Here is a 17,617-nt window from a genome sequence, read left to right on the forward strand (position 1 = left end):
TCATACCAACCTTGCGGTCCAGTGCTTATCTTACAGCACCACACTGGTAAGAACACAAACGTAACACTCGCAAATGGCCACGCCAAGTTCACCTCAAATCAAATCTCCTACCCTTCCTCTGCTCCCGCTATTTAGGAAGGGCAGACAGTTCCCCCTTCAGCTAGGTATTCCAAAACTTTTCTGTTTTAGTTATACATATGTTAGGGAGGAGCCTCCACCTCACACTATGAAACTCTTTATTCTCTAGGAGGGGACAGACAGCTCAGCACCTTGGGATTTTCCTACCTTTGGACCACAAGGTCAGTTTGAGCCACAAGGTCGGCAGTTCAGATACACCAGCCGCTCTTGGAAACCCTATACAGGGTGGCTATGCGTCTGAACAGATTCAACAGCACTTAACAACATACCACTGTTGACTACCCTTAGGCTTGTGAAGCTTGTATACACTGTGATGGAGAAAGACTCTACTGCCTGCCTCTCCTACAGAAAAACGTTAGTTTCAAGCCAGCCGTCACTGGACACAGCTGTGTTTCGTCCTTTGTAGGTCAAGTCTTTGTCAATAAACCATCTCTTTGATATTCTTTTCTGTCATAAACTACTGTATCTTGGAATGAGTCCTGTGTGAGAAATAACTTGGCGTGGTCCATCTTCAGGAATTCATGAGATTGCTAGACCAGGCAGACAGATTTTTGATTTACATCCAGGGATATGTGGTGGTGGTTATGTGCCATGGAGTCAGTTCCAACTCATAGCGACCCTGTACAGGGTTTCCGAGGTTGTAAATCTTTACAGGAGCAAAAAGCCTCATCTTTCTCCTGCGGAACAACTTGTGGTTTCGAACTGCTGACCTTGAGGTTCACAACCTGATTCGTAACCAGCAGGATGAATTGGGGGAAGGGAGGAAAGAAATCTGTTCTAGGACTTGTTGTAAGGGGCCACTGAGTCAGTACCGACTCATAGAGACCCTATGCACAACAGAATGAAACACTGCCCAATCTTGGGCCAACCTCATATTATTGCCACGCTTGAGCCCACTGATGCTGCCACTTTGCCAATCCATCTCGCTGGGGGTCTAACTCTTTTTATCTGACCCTCCACCTTACCAAACACGATATCCCTGTCCAATGGCTGGTCCCTCCTGACAATATGTCTGAAGTATGAAAGACCAAGTTTGGCCATCCTGGCTTCCAAGGAGCACTCTGGCTGCACTTCTTCCAACACAGATCTGTTGGTTCTTTCAGTAGTCCATGGGACTTTCAATATTCTCCTCCAACACCATAACTCAAATGCATCAATTCTTCTACAGTCTTCCTTATTCACTGTCCAATTTTCACATGCACATAAGGTTATTGAAAATACCATGGCTTGTGTCAGGTGCACCTTAGTCCTCAAGCTGACATCTTTACTCTTCAACACTTTGAAAAGGTCTTCTGCAGCAGATATGTGTAATGCAATACGTCGTTGGGTTTCTTGACTGCTGCTTCCATGAGTGTTGATGATTAATCCATGAAAAGTGAAATCTTTGACTTCAATTTTTTCTCCGTTGATAAGGATGTTGTTTATTGGTCCAGTGGTAAGGATTTTTGTTTTCTTTACATTGAGATGCAATCATACTTAAGTATTTTAAGTCCTCTTCACTTTCAGCAATCAAGGTTGTCTGCATATTGCAGGTTATTAATGAGTTTTCCTCCAATCCTGATGTCACGTTTTTCTTCATATAAACCAACTTCTCAGATTTTTTGCTCAGCATACAGGTTGAACAAGTATGGTGAAAGAATACAACTCTGTCATACATCTTTCCTAATTTTAAACCATTCAGTGTTCCCATGTTCTAGGACCCGTTGTTGTTGTTGTTAAGTGCCTTCCAGTTGGTTCAATACAAATACAGTCGTGAAGACCATGGGGGAGCCATTTTGGCTTGGGGAGGGCAAATGGGACATGCCATAGAATTGCATATGGGGAGCTGGAACTGGAGGAGGGGTCATTTGGAGTTGGGAATAAAAATTGTTTGTGATCTACTGCGTTGGGCTCCTGATTTTGCAAAATCGAATAAAGAAAACCTCACTGTCACTCAAATGAATATCGATTGGATGACTTGAGCATTTGTTAGTATGGGCAATGTTTCTCACACTGGTCGTTTTTTCAGGTCTCTCTGCTTTTCCCTTCTGGGCCTGCAACACCCAGGTGACTTCATGAAGGTGGTGACAAATCTGGGAGTGATTATACAAGCTGCAATGGGAAGGACTTTCCATCTGCCCCTGTCCAGATCGGAGGGAGTGGGGGTGGGGATGGAGGCCACACCAGGCATCCCATGGAAGCAATCCACACTTGTGTCTACTACAAAACCTGCCGGGATCCCCACTAGATCTACTGAGGTTACCCTCCAGTGTGTGAGAAGCAGAACCCAGGAGGGATTGGAGCTCAGGACAAAGAATGGTGGGGATAGAAGAGCATAGGCTCTGAAGTTACACAGATTTGTGTTCAAATACTGGTTTTGGCTCATATTAACTGCAGCTCCTCAGGCAAGTTTCTTGATTCTTTTGTATAATAATAACTACTTAAGTTTGTCACTGTTGTGGTGCTGTGGGTTCATGCGCCAGACTGCAAAGCTGTTTGAACTGCAAGGTCGGCGGTACAAGCTCACCAGCTGCTCCTCGGAAACCCTATACAGAGTCGCTATGGGTCGGCACTGACTCGACGGCACTTCACAACAAACAACAAGTTTGTCACAGGAATCCCTGGGTTGTGCAAATGGTTAAAATGTTTATCTGCTGATCAGTCGGTTGGTGGTTTGAGTCCACCCAGAAGAAAGGCCTGGAGACCTACTTCTGAAAAGTCAGCCTTTAAAATCCATACTGACACTCACGGAATGGTCAGAAATTGGAATCGACTCAATGGCAACTTTTTTAGAGTTGTCCCAGATATTAAATTTTATATCGCCTTTAGCTTATGGAAGAAACCCTGGTATCATAGAGGGTTATAAATTGGGCTGCTAACTGCTCCATGGGAGAAAAATGAGACTTTCTGCTCCCATAGATTAACAGCCTCAGAAACCCTACGTTGTTGTTAGGTGCCATCGAGTCGGTACCGACCTAACCTTATGCACAGCAGAACGAAACACTGCCCAATCCTGGGCCAGCCTCACTACTGTTGCCACGCTTGAGTTTATTGACACTGCCTCTTGGCCAATCCATCTCGTTGGGGGGTTTCCTCTTTTCCTTTGCCCTTCCATCTTACCAAACATGATATCCTTCTCCAGTGACTGGTCCCTCCTGACACTATGTCTGAAGTATGAGAGATGAAGTTTGGCCATCTTGGCCTCCAAGGAGCACTCTGGCTGCACTTCTTCCAAAACGGATCTATTGGTTCTTTTGGCAGCCCATGGGACTTTCAATATTCTCCTCCAATACCATAACTCAAAGGCATCAATTCTTCTATGGTCTTCCTTATTCACTGTCCAGCTTTTGCATGCATATGAGGTTATTCAAAAATACCATGGCTTGGGTCAGGTGTACCTTAGTCCTCCAACTGACATCTTTGCTCTTCAACACTTTGAAAAAAAGGTCTTGTGCAGCAGATTTGCCTAATGCAATATGTAGTTTGACTTCTTGACTGCTGCTTCTATGAGTGTTGATAGTTGATCCAAGAGGAATGAAGTCCTTGACAACTTCAGTCTTTTCTCCATTGATAAGAATGTTGTTTATTGGTCCAGTGATGAGGATTTTTGTTTTGTTTACATTGCAATGTAATCCATACCAAAGGCTGTGCTCTTTGATCTTCATCATTAAATGTTTTAAGTCCTCTTCACTTTCAGCAAGCACGGTTGTATCATCTGCATATTGCAGGTTGCTAATGAGTCTTCCTCCAATCCTGATGTCACGTTTTTCTTCATATAAACCAGTTTCTTGGATTATTTGCTCAGCATACAGGTTGAATAAGTATGGTGAAAGAATACAGCCTTGTCACACACCTTTCTTAATTTCTTGAACTGACAGACGAATGGTGGTAGAAACCCTATACAGGGTCACTATGAGTTAGAAGTGACTCCTGGACACATCACCACCACCACCACAAAGATTTACAGTTTCAGAAACCCACATAGGGTCGCTATGAATTGGAATTGATTCTATGGCAGTGGAGCCATGGCACAGTGGGGTAAATGCTGGGCTGCTAATTGCAAGGTGGGTAGTTAAAAACCACCTGCCACTCTGAGGGAGAAAGGTGAGTCTGTCTACTCTGGTAAAGAATTAAAGTCTCGGAAACCCTCTAGAGCAGTTGGGTCAGAATCAAGTCAACGGATTAACACAGGGACTACCAGACTAAAAGGGGCAATCAATTGTACCAATTCATAGGCCCCGCCCCATACCACTAGCTCCTCCCCTTTCCTTTATGGCCTTGGGCCTGACGCATGCGCTCCCAGCTCTCCAGACTGCGGTTTCCCTTTTCCGTTCGCTTCCCGGGACTATCTTGAGCTCGCGTTTCTTCCGGTTTTGGCTCCGCCCCTCTGCCGGTAAGACCCCGCCTTCCAGCGGTAGGGCCCCGCCTCTCGAAGTAGTTCCGGTTTGGGTTCCAGCTGCAGTCCTCGCGGCTGTGACGGGGACTGCAGCTATGCCTGCGCGCAGTCGTCACCGCCCCCGCCTGCACTTCGGCTCCCCGCCCCGGGCTCCGCCCCCACCGCTGGGGGCGCTTCACGCGGGCGAGGCCCGGAGGGCGCCAGACTCCGACGGCGGCTTGGACGCCGACTCGGAGGTGGCTCTGGGAAGTCGGACTCCCACCTCGGAGGTGAGTCGGGCTGAAGAGAGAGGGTTCTGGGAGGGCGTCTGCAGCTGCAGCTTAGGGTGAGTGGAGCGTCAGGGACGGCCCCGGGGGCTGCGGAGGGACTGGGATCTGGAGGGGAGACAGTTGAGGCAGCCTGTGGAGTCAGCTGTAGAATGGAATCTGAGGGAAATGGAGGTTGTGGAGCTGAGGGGCCTGAGGGGATGACGGCGATCGGAGGCTGAGGTTAGGCTAACTAGGGGCTGAGAGACAGAGGAAGTGGAAGATTGAAGGCAGCCTAGTGAGGGGAGCAGCTGGACGGGGTCCCGCGGGAATGTCGACTCGAGGAAGGGATGCGCTGGGCTCGGGCAGTGGCGGTGAGAGTACCGAGGAGCAGGGCCACGGTGGGTGTTAGCACATGGCGAGGCCTCGGGGCTGGACTGTGCAACCACCCCGGGAGACGGGCAGTGGAGGGCAGACTTGGGGGTGGTAGTGGGTATGGGGTCGTCTGGGTTAAAGGGTTGAGGCAGGCATTAAAAGGAGAAATGTGGTCAAGAAAGAAAAGCCCTTGGGGATCCAATTTCGGGCTTTGGCATTTACACGGGTGTCTTCAAAGAGTAGTGCACTGGAGAATTTTAGGGCTTTCTCGTTTGTGGGCGGTGGATCTTCTGAGATTGGGGGTGTTCATCACTGATTTGCCCAAAGAACTGGGGTGGGGTGGGGGCGGTGATTGGGGAGGAGTGGAAAGCTAGGAGTGATTCTGAAAACAAAGATTTTATTTGTATGCCTTCTAATAGTAGCCATCTAGTTTTGCTTCTCCTTTTTTTTTTTTTTTTAATTCTTAAATTAGTTTATTTTAAATACCAGAAAAGTTACCGATCTTTTTTAAAAGAATAATTATCTTTTAAGTTTCAAAAATTAAACTGGAAACAAGACCTTGGTCCCTTGGGTTTTACAGATGCTCAGTATCGACTAGTTCCAATATGACAGGTTGAGTTCACACAGTGTGAAAATATGGCCAATGCAAGTTCTGGGTTAAAAAAGTCATAAAACTAAATGTGAAATCACCAGTGTCCTCTCCTTAATTACACAAGTTATCTCTAGGAAAATGGATGGATATTTTTACAGATTTTGAATATTTTGATAATTTTGCATATATTCTATGTTAACATTTTTGGTAAGATCTAGAAAACTAAGGATAGAGCATGCTTCTTTTTGACAGCTAACCGAACTTGGACAAGTGAGTACACACAGATGCTTTTTATAGAAGACCCAAAAACCAGACCCAACCCATTGTCGTCCAGTTGATTCTGACTCTTAGCGCCTTGTTAGGTAGGCCTGCCCCTAGGATTTCCAAGTCTGTCGTTTTATGGAAGCTGACTGCCACATCGGTCTTCCAAGGAGTGGCTGGAAGGTTCACAACCAACTGCTTTAACCACTGTACCATTTTTTGTTGGAAACAGTACCCAAAATGTAATTGTGCTGGAAAAATAATTGTAATGTTTCTTTTTCCTTTTAATAGATGCTAATTTCCTTATGTGTGTTAAATGATAGCATGACTTCTTGAAGTTTTTTTTTTACTTCAGCTCCATGTCTCCTTTATTGTTTTACTTTTACAATAAGCACTGGACTAGTTACCTCAAGCCTGCCCCTGTGAAGGTTTAAAGCCTCGGAAACCCTATACAGGGTTGCTATGAGGTACAACCAACTCGATGGCACTTAACAGTTTATCTGATTGTGGGTATTACAACATTGTTGGCCATTTCAAACAATCAAATATTTTCCATAAATTGTCTGTTTGATCTTCGTGAAAGCTTTTAAATTACTTTCTGTGTATTGACTATTTGTCACACCTTCAAATGCTCAGGGGAAGTTTTTCAAAGCTGATGGAGTTGTATAGTGTGTCACCTTTCGCTCTTTGGAAACCCTATACAGGGTCACTCTGAGCCAGAACCAACTTGGCATTTAACAACAAAAACATACATACATAGTATGAATATCATTATGCGTAATATACGTAGTCTAGAGTCCTGGTGTGGTGCTGTGGGTTAATGCGCTGGACTGCAAAGTTGGTTTGAACTGCAAGGTCCGAGGTTCAAGCTCACAAACTGCTCCTGGGAAACCCTATACAGGTTCGCTATGGGACAGAACCGACTCAGTGACACTAACAACAACAACAACAGTAGACATACTCTAATAGTAGAGTCCTTGTGTGGCGCCATAGGATAAGCTCTCTACTTCAAGGTCAGTTTGAACTGCAAGATTGGAGGTTCAAACTCACCAGCCACTCCTTCAAACCGTATACAGAGTCGCTTTTGGAACCGACTTGATAGCACTTAACAACAATAAACAATAATTACTTTAATATATACTTAACAATACACCATCTCATAAACGGGTTAAAATCTGAAGACAGGACAGATTTCCATCCAAGTTAACGGCCATGCCTAATAGTTATTTTGTAGTCTTGGTATGGCACTATAGGACAAATGCTGCTGTTCCTCAGAAACCCTATACAGGTTAACTACAAGGTGTGCAGTTGGCTCAGTGGGTTAAGTGACGGGCTGTTCACCGAAAGGCAGGTGGTTCTCATGTACCAGCCCTTCTTCAGGAGAAGGATCAGACTGCTCCTGTCAAGATGTCCAGTTGGAAACCCTAGGGAGCAGTTCTCCTGTGACTGGTAGGGCTGTGGGGCGTCAGAATCAACTCTGGTGGTGGGTTACTAGTTATTTTATTTCCCTCTCGACAGTACTCACTGCCACTCAGTTGCAAAGAAAATCAGTTTTATAGTAGAACAACCTCTTTAAGGCTTAAAAGAGCTTTATTACTCCAGAAGTCTTTATGATTCAATGAAAAAACATACAGGCATATTTAGATGAATTTTGATTTCAGGAGCACTCTTCCTGCTGCACTACTTATTCACATTGTACAGCTAGCTGCTGGTAAATATTTTAATTTTGTGAGTCCTTAGAGCTTCAGTGCTTCAAAACATTGCCAAAGCTGATTAAAGCTGTTTTTCGTGGCTTTTCAGAGAATTAAAATTTGAACATTGTTTTTGAGAAACTCTTGCATCAGATGTTCTAATGAATTATTATTGTTGTTTTACCTCTGGCCCCAATAACTAGGTCTTCCTTCAACGTTTTTACTCCCAGGCATGATAATGTGGTGTGTGGTGGTGATGTTGCTTAGTGCCATGGAGTTGATTCCGACTCCATATATACGGTTTCTGAGGAGCAGCTGATGGGTTTGAACTGCTGACCATGTGGTTCATAGTCCAATGCTGATCATACATCACTACACCAGAAGTCCATGGTGCTGACAGCATGACTGTTAACTTGGATGAATATCACCCTGATCATTTTTTACTGACTTTATGGCACTGGATTGCAAGGTGGGTTTGAATCACAAGGTCAGCAATTCATACTTACCGGCTGCTCCTCACAAACCCTTAACAGGGTCACCATGAGTGGGAACTGACTCGACAGCGCTTAACAACATAATAATGAATCAACTGCTGTCATTTTACTATGTGTTTGTAGGTGGTGCTGCTGGTTTCTTTGTTCCACATAATTTTCACTTAGTGTATTTTCTTGTCAATTTCTTCATTGCTGTTTTTTTACTGTTTCCTAAATCTTCTTGGTTTTTTCTTGATTGAATGTGAAGGTTTATTGATTTTCTTTGAGCAAGGTCGGTTTGAACCACAAGGTTGGCAGTTCAAATTCACTAGCCACTCTTCAGAAATGATACACAGGGTTGCTATGAGTCGGAAGTGATTCAATGGCACTTAACAACAACCACCTTGTATACCCTTACCTTTGTCTCTATAAGTCACAGCCAGGTTTCCACAACAGGAGTGCTCTCTTCTCTCTCAATCTGCTCACTCCAATTTAGAATAGTTGCGGCGGGACACGTTAGCCACCCCAAATTGTAATTTATTAATTTTTTCTCCAGTTGAAAACAGTCTGTTTTATCTTGAAATCTATTTCACTTGCTCACCATTTGAAAGTTCTGTAACTATACTTTTCCCTCTTTTTGTTTTGTAGTTATCTTCATTATAAATTGATAATCTCTGGTTCCTAATTTTCAGTTTTGTGGATTTGTTTTATTTTGGATACTTGTATATCTGGATTGAATTCCGGGTGGTGTTGCCGTCTATGTCCTGTCTTCAGATTTTACCTCCTTCATTCTATATGAGATATGGTGTATTTTTAATGAAGGTTGAATTCAATTTTACACTTAAACTTATAGGTTTAATACTTTTTTGGACATCAGATTGATTTTTCTAAGATATGAATGCAATTGCAAATTTTGCTAAATTATCTATGAAGTTATTTTGAAGCATTATGGTATTTGATGGAAAAATACAGTGTGAGTTAATTGTAATTCTTTTACTGGAATTAGGTTACAGAGAGAAACTACACCATCTCATGCTCAGATGAAATGTTTAATATTTGCAAAGATGAAGAGGGGATCTAATTGACTTTCCCCCCTTTTTTCTCATGTACTGGTATGTTTTCATATAAGATTGTGTTAATTATTTATAAAATGCTTTGTCGTGAATGCTTCTGGAACTTTTGAAGCTCTTTTTACCCTTAACGGTGTGCTTGTAGCACATTGTGGAGTAATGGTAGGACAAGAACAGAAAGCCACTTGACTAAAGGTGTCATCATGATATCACTTCTTACTTTAGGTCTTGTGCTTCTCTTGGCCTTGGGAAATCAGGAAGTCAACTAAAAATAGGAGTGCATGGGTCAGGCACACTTGGAGAACAAATCAGTGTTTACATGTTGTCTCTGTCAGTGCCTGATAATTTGCCATCTGAGAGTGTGATAAAGATTTGTGACAGACCTATGATGTTGACTATGCCTTTACCTGCTCCTTCCATATGTACAGTACTGTCATCACCAGATAATAAGCCAAAGATTTTAGTGATTTTTAATGACAGTTTATGCTGTTAAATGCTCTGTTACTTTCCTATATACTAGGCTCTGCCACTAATACACTCATTTACAGATGACATATTATAACATAATGTCTCCTCAGAAACCGTATGTTGTTGTTAAGTGCCATCGAGTCCTTTCTGACCCATAGCGACCCTGTATAGGGTTTCCAAGGAGCAGCTGGTGGTTAGTTTGAACTGCCGACCTTGCAGTTCTAACGGCTTTGCAGTCCAGCACATTAACCCACGGCGCCACATAGAAACCCTAAACTGTTCTCTAACAACAATCTTGGCTCTTGCTTTTAACAAAACAAGATCAATTGCTGTCAAACTGATTGTGATTCTGACCCTAGAGGACAGAGTAGATCTGCTCTATAGGGTTTCTGAGGCTGAAAATCTTTATGCAAACCGACTGCCTCATCTTTCTCCAATGGAGTGACTGGAGGGTTTGAACTGCCCACCTTTCAGTGAGCAGTCCAGTGCTTAGCCCACTATGCCACCAAGTCTCTTGCTTAGGAGGTGTGGGTTATAATAGCTTCTCCATAAACACTGTCTCACCATAAAACAGTGTGTTATGATATGTACTTGTAGACACTTAACATTGTTACCTCTGTTCTGTGCACAATTCATAAGCTTCAAGACAAAAACAAATATACAAGTGAGCTTCAAAAATTTCATGGAAAAATGAAATGAAAAGATACGGAATTATACTATGAACTTTTTGGCCATATGTGTCCAAAGTTATTATCTTGAAGGGGCTGCAGAAAGTTCATGGAACAATTCATATTACCTTGGCTTCCTGGTGTGAAGCTATAGGATAAGAATTGAACTGCTAATCACAATGTTGGCAGTTCAAACCCAACCAGCCACTCCTCGGAAACACTATACAGGGTTGCTATGGTTTAGAACCGACTTAACATCACTTAACAACAACTCATTTTTTGGTCTCTTGAAACTCTTGACTGATAAAAAATTTTAATAGGAGGTGAAAATGATGGATTCTGCCGATTTAGGATTTTTTTTGTACCTTAGGCTATGTCACAGTGAATTACTGGAAATGGCTATAAATCTGTCGAGTTTGGACCTTTGAGATTCAATTAAATTGATGTCAGATTCATCAATATAATATTGGCATGAAAGTCAAAGATTGCCAGAACTATGTGTTAAAATTTGGGTCTGAAGCCAATACATCTTCATTAATATTATAATGGAGGTTGAAGTCTTGAGCTGGTTTTTTTTTTTTTTTTAAATTGTGAACTCAGAGAAAGTTTACAGGGCAGATCATTAGTTCTACATTAAACAAATCATACACTTTGTTTCATTACAATGTTTATAATCCCCTCCATGTACCATCAGTTAACAGTATTTCTCTCTATTCATTGTAGTTTTTTTTTTTTTTTTTCAAACCCTCATGCATATATAACAATTTACACCATCAGAGGGCACATTCTGCAAGTCTGCCTCCTGGCCATCAGCTCTCAGTCTCTCTCTCCATGAATCTAGAGTCCTCAGCTGCCCCCTTTCTCCATGTCCCCATCTCTGCCTCCGTCTCTGGTGTCACTGCTTCTCTGGATAAGGTCCCACATTCTGCTTGCGCTCTTCACCCTTGATGGTCCAAGGGTCTTCTGTTTCTGGACTACTCCCCCGTTTTTGTTACAAAACTTCTACCTTGACAATTGTGACAGTTGCATTTAGTCATGATAACAGTTATTCACTATTGAATCATAAGAATCTTATCCCCATCTCTTTTCACCAGACCCATCTAGACAAGATGAAAACTATTCAGTGGGGACTCTTTCTTCGCCCACACACTCTTAAAGTAAACTCCCTCTTAAAACCTTGTAAGCCAGTCACTTGGTGCCTTTATCACCCCCTCATTTTAGGTAGCCAATGTCTAAGTTGCCCATTCCTATCTACCCTGTATACAGAGGGGGGGGATAGCATTGATACTTGATGTGAAGACTCCTTCCCTCTCTGTTGGTATTTTGAGTTACTGCCTCCATAAGTATAGGTCAAGTTCATCAAATTGTAGCAGTTTACCCTCGTTTTCTTTATCAAAAATTTGTTGTTTGTTTTTATCTTCCTCTAATCAAGTTCTAAGGACCTCTGGTAGAGTAGTGGTTATGAATCGGGCTGTGAACCGCAAAGTCAGCAGTTCGAAACTACCAGCTGCACCATGGGAGAAAGATACAGCTTTCTGCTCCTGTAAAGATTTACAGCCTCGGAAACCCTGTTCAGGGTTGCTATGGGTCGGAACTGACTCGATGGCACTTAACAACAACAACAACAGCCATCAAGTTCTGATTATCAAGCCATCGAGGCTAGGTCAAATGGGTACTGCCTGCAAGTTTGGGTGTTCTTGTACATCTCCCCTCACTTCATATTAGCTGGCTGCTTCACTCTCAGCTCTAGCCCTCTGTGACTATGTCCTTGTCCGTGGGCTCAGGTGTCCCCAGGTCTCACCATACTTTGGACCAACTGGCCCTTCCTCTTCTCTCTTTCATCTCCAGGTCAGTGGGAGTTTATGGCACGTGGTTGAACTCAGCCTATTTCTTCATTGCTGCCTTTCCCCCTCTTCCACTCACCAGTAGACCACTGTGGTTGCCAGCAAGCTTATTACATGCCTGCTTACATGTTCCCTTTGAGTTTCAGTCTTACGGGGGGTGGGGGGGAGGGTTGAGCCGTCTACTATTATCTTGATTTTATTTTGGAATGTAGCATATGATGAGGGGCCTTCAAAAAGTTTGTGGGAAAATGAAATGAACAGATAACGTAAATTTTCCACAAACTTTTTGAAGCCCCTTATATTTAAAAAGATATTAAACATCTAGCCTGCTGAAATATTATTTTAGTGATTGGAATAGCACTTAGATTTCTGTATATTTGACTTCCGTACTGATGTGCTCTGATGTGTACCTATGTCAAGAACCTTTCACTAAACTTACTACTAAATTTTGATGGCTATATAAAAATTAATTTTTCCAGTAACAATGATATAAATGTAATACATAGTGATATCTATTAAATTTTTATTCCTTAAGTTGGGAAGTTCTGGATATGGACTACAATCTGCAGTAAGAGACTTTTTAGAGCTTCTTACTGTGTTGTGTTGTTTGGTGTAAGTGAAAACTTTTTGAATAGTATATAAGAATGCATAGTCAGGCTTCAAAAAATTCCTCCAAACTGAAGTGCAGCCAAAAGAATGATGATGTAACTGAGGAGGCAAGTTAATTTCTTCAAATAGGCTGCCCCAAATTCTACCGTTAAGAGGTGCCCAGAAATGGGACATAGCAAAATCATAGCTAGAAAGTTTCCAAACTGGATTGTTTCAGGGTGTTTGAAATTATTCATTGCTCTGAGTTTTGTAATTATAGCAGATTTCATATATGTTTTGGAAATGATTCCTTGTGCTTACTAAGAAAAAATAAAATATTTCTGATAAATGTAAGGAGAAAATCGTATGTTATTTGCTCACTGAAAAGATTTTCTTTCAGGATTAAGACTAAAAAGTATATTGAACAAAATTTTAGATAGTCCCAAATACTATATAAACAGCAGAGCTGTTGATCACAAAGTTTGGCAATAAATGCCCAAAGTAATTCTCTGCTTTTACATTTTAGTGTAAGGTTTTTTTCCTGCACAAGAATTGCTTTTATGCGCTGATATCTGGCCGTACAAACTGGTTGGATGAGTTGTTTAAATTGTGTGTGTATTTGTTGCTGTTATTGTGTGCCCTCTAGTTACTTCTGATCCATAGTGACCCTGTCTAAGGTCTGGAATCGACTTGATGGCACACATCTACCCCCACTGTAGAGTTTCTGAGAGCTGCTGGTGGGTTTGAACTGCTCACCTTGTGGTTAGCTTATGCTACAGTGCCGTACAGGGCTCATTCAGATAAGTTTTATTAGGTAAAATTGGATTTAAGCCTATTTAGCATGAATGCATGTGTCATTGCCTTAAGGAAGATATATTAATATTAACTTTTTATATTTTTTAAAACTCTCATCTCCTTTTTACCTTAAATATGGATTTTATCTTTTAGATTTTGTACGTCACTTTGAAGCGATAATGTAATTTTTTTTTTCTATGTACCAAATGGGTAACAACTTAACAAAAAACAGCACAGTTTGATTTATGAAATCAAATTTTGTTAGTTCTGAATTCCTTTTGTCATTAAATGCTTTCAAGCCAGTTCTGACTCCTGTGTAGGGTTTCCAGGGAGTGACTGGTGTGTTTTGAAATTACACACACAAGATCAATCAATCAATAAAACTACAAGAAAAATCCAGCTTATTTAAATCACTATACCTACCACACACTGGACTCCTGGTGTAGTACTGTAGGATCAGCACTGGACTGCTAACCACAAAGTTGGCAGTTGAAACCCACCAGCTCCTTCCTGGAAACCTTACACAGGCTTGCCGTAAGTTGGAACTGACTCAGTGGCAGTTCACAACAACAACAAAAACCATCTTAATGTAGACATTGGTTTTATGGATATAAAAGCTGATAGAGAATAAACATTTCATCTTGCAGGTACATCTTGTACATTCTCAAGATTGCCTATTGATCAATTAGAAGCCATTTCAATTTCTTGTGTGTTTGTATGATTAACCCAAGTAGAATAGTTTGTATCTTTCCAATTCTTGTTGCCTGTCATCAGTTTCTTCCCAATTTGTTTGAGTACATATGTGCTTTTAGGTGTCAACAAATTAATTGTATCAATTTATGACATATTAAACAAATTTTTTGATGAGTGGTATGCCCCTGTTGAAATATATTTGCTTAATTAAATGTAGTACTAAATAATAGAGAATTATATGAGCAACATGTTAATGTGTAGAATTCTGCACTGGTTAACAGGAATCACTGTTGTCTTGTTATTTTGTAAGATTTTACCAGTTATTTTTAGATGCTCATTTATTTTGTATTAGCCCAAAGATTCGAGTTATTAGCTATTTATTTTGCTTAATGGATTTGACTATTTGTTGATAGATGACTAGCTTAATGATTTAATTTCAAGCCTAGGGATGCATTGTATAGCAGAAAGAATCAATAATTATGGCAATTGTTGTTATTGCTAAGTGCTGTTGAGTCGATTCTGACCCATATCGACCCTGCATAGGGTTTCTGAGGAGCGGATGGTGAGCTTGAACTGCTGACCTTGTGGTTCAAACTGACTTTGCAGTCCAGCACATAAACCACAGCGCCACACCAAGACTCCAATTATGGCAATACTACTTCATTTACTGAGCGCTTTCTATTTGCCAAGCATTGTTGTAAACATGTTGTTATGTATCTTTGAGTCGGTTCTGACTCACAGTGAACCTGTATAGGTTTTTAACATATCAACATGTTAATGTAATTGTTGTAAATGTATTCCATATAATCCTGACGATGCAGTTTATAAAGTAGGAACTAGTTGGTGTGGCACCAAAGGATAAACACTAGACTGCTACATACCTGGTCAGCTGTTCAAACCCACCAGCCACTCCTTGGGAACCTTATATAGTGTCACAGGGAATCAGAACCAACTCTACTGCACTTACTGACAACAGTTGACTTGATTGTTTACAGCTAAAGACCTGAGGCCTACGGAAGTTGTGCATAGTAGCTCTTAAGTAATGCATCCAATATCGGAACCTTGGCAATTGGAGTCTAGAATCAGTACTATTTACTACTATGCTTTCTGGGTTTTATATTAGATTCTGTTGCAGAATAGCTGTCTGAAACGTATTTAAAACTCTATTCTAAGTTTCTTCAGCTGGAAACTGAGGAAATTGTTCTAGATCTTTCATTGAGGACTAAGGCGTATCTGACCCAAGTCATAGTATTTTCAACCACATTTTCAACCATAGTATTTCAACCTCATATGCATGTGAAAGTTGGATAATGAATAAGGAAGACCCCAGAAATAATGGTACATTTGAATTATGGTTTTGGCAAAGTATATTGAAAGAATCATGGGCTGCCAGAAGAACAAACAAGTCTGTCTTGAAAGAAGTACAGCCAGAATGCCCCTTAAAAGCAATAATGGCGAAACTCTGTCTCTTGTACTTTGGACATGCTGTGAGGAAGAACCAGTCCTTGGAGAAACCTGTAATTCTTGGTAAAGTGGAGGGTCAGTGAAAAAGAAGACCCTCAGTGTGATGAACTGATACAGTAGCAGACAGTGGACTCAAACATAACAATTGTGAGGATGGCGTAGGACCAGGTAGTGTTTTGGACTTTTGTACATAAGGTTGTTATAAGTCAGACCCTACTCTATGGCACCCAACCTACCAACAAGTTTGTCCCTATTTTATCATTAACGGTCTGGATATTTCTAAGTAAGGAGCTCTGATAACAGTGGTTATGAATCCAGCTGCTCATATCACAGTCAGCAGTTGAAAACTACCGGCGGTTCTGTAGGAGAAAGATGAGGCTTTCTGCTCCCATAAAGATTTACAGCTTCAGAAACCCTGTACAGCGTCGCTGTGAGTCAGAACCTACTTCACGGGACATAACAACAACAAAGTTCTAAGTTTTACAATTAGGTTTTTGATTCATGTTGAGTTTGTTTTTATATAAGATGTGAGTTATGAGCAAGCCCTGTTTCATTTTTCTGTAAATGGATATCCAGTTTTCCCAGCACCATTTGTTAAAGAAACTATCTTTAACATTTGATGAGTTTTGACTCTGCAAAGATCAGTTGTTCATGTTGTTCAGTGCTGTCGAGTCAGTTCCACCTCAGAGTGACCCTGTATCGAGTTTCCAGGGGGCAGCTGGTGGGTTTGAACTGCCAAACTTGTGGTTGATAGTCTAGTGTTTATCCTACAATGCCACACCAGGACACATCAGTTGTCCATAGATGGGTAGATTTATTTCTGGGTTCTTAATTCTGTTCCTGTAGTCCTGGTGTATAGCTGTAGGATAAGCAAGGTCGGTTCGAACTGCAAGGTTGGAAGTCCAAACTTAGTAGCCACTCCTCGTAAACTTTATACAGGGTTGCTGTGAATCAGAACCAACTTGACGGCGTTTAACAAATTCTGTTCTGTTGGTCTTGTGTGTCTGTGGTTGTACCAGTACCAGGCTGTTTACTGCAACCATGGTAGTAGGTTTTAAGATTGGGACATGTAGCTTCTTACTTTACTCTTCTTCTTTAATAGCACTTTTCTTATCTGGGGTCTCTTTCCTTTCTATATAAAATTGGTGATTAGTTTTTCCATGTCTTTAAAAATTATATAGGAATCTGGATCAGGATTGCGTTACATCTATAGATCTTTGGGTAGCATTTATTTTTCATAATGTTAAGTCTTCCTGTTAATGAGTGTGATATAGTCTTCCATTTATGTAGATCTCTTGTTTTCTTGTAGTTGTGTCTTGAAGTTTTCTTTGTATAGCTCTTTTGTTTCTCTGGTTAGATTTTTTTCCTAAGTATTTCTTCTTTTGGGTAACTATCATAAATGGTATTGTTTTCCTGATTTCCTTTTCAGAATTTCTGTCTGGTTTCTGTATGTTGATCTTATAACCCTGCCACTTTGCTTACTTTTCCAGTTAGTTGCAGCAATTTTCTTGCTGAATCTTTGGGATTTTCTATGTATAAGATCATATCATCTGCGAATATAGATCATTTTACTTCTTGGCCAATCTAGATACCTTTTACTTCCATTTCTTGCTTTATTTCTCTGGGTAAGACTTCCAGTACAATACTGAATGTTGTTGTTGTTAAGTGCCATTGAGTCGGTTCCAAATTATAGCAACCCTATATAGGGTTTCCGGAGTCCTGGTGAGGCGCTGTGGGCTAATGTGTCAGACTGCAAAGTCATTTGAACTTCAAGGTCGGTGGTTCAAGCTCACCAGCTGTTCCTTGGAAACCCTATACAGGGTCACTATGAGTCGGAATCGACTTGACGGCACTTAACAACAACAACAACATATAGG

The 17,617-nt window shown here is 41.3% G+C and overlaps 1 protein-coding gene across 1 annotated transcript in view; it reads left to right on the forward strand.

Moving 5' to 3' along the window:
• Nucleotides 1–4,719: 4,719 nt before the first annotated feature.
• Nucleotides 4,720–17,617, forward strand: part of SAMD8 (sterile alpha motif domain containing 8) — a 71,068-nt gene continuing 58,170 nt past the window's right edge. Inside the window, exon 1 of the mRNA XM_006835927.1 lies at nucleotides 4,720–4,782. The gene's annotated coding sequence lies outside the window, so the exon portion shown is untranslated. The remainder of the gene's footprint in view (nucleotides 4,783–17,617) is intronic.

Source organism: Chrysochloris asiatica, unplaced genomic scaffold (assembly GCF_000296735.1).
Source record: "Chrysochloris asiatica unplaced genomic scaffold, ChrAsi1.0 scaffold00020, whole genome shotgun sequence".
NCBI lineage: Eukaryota > Metazoa > Chordata > Mammalia > Afrosoricida > Chrysochloridae > Chrysochloris > Chrysochloris asiatica.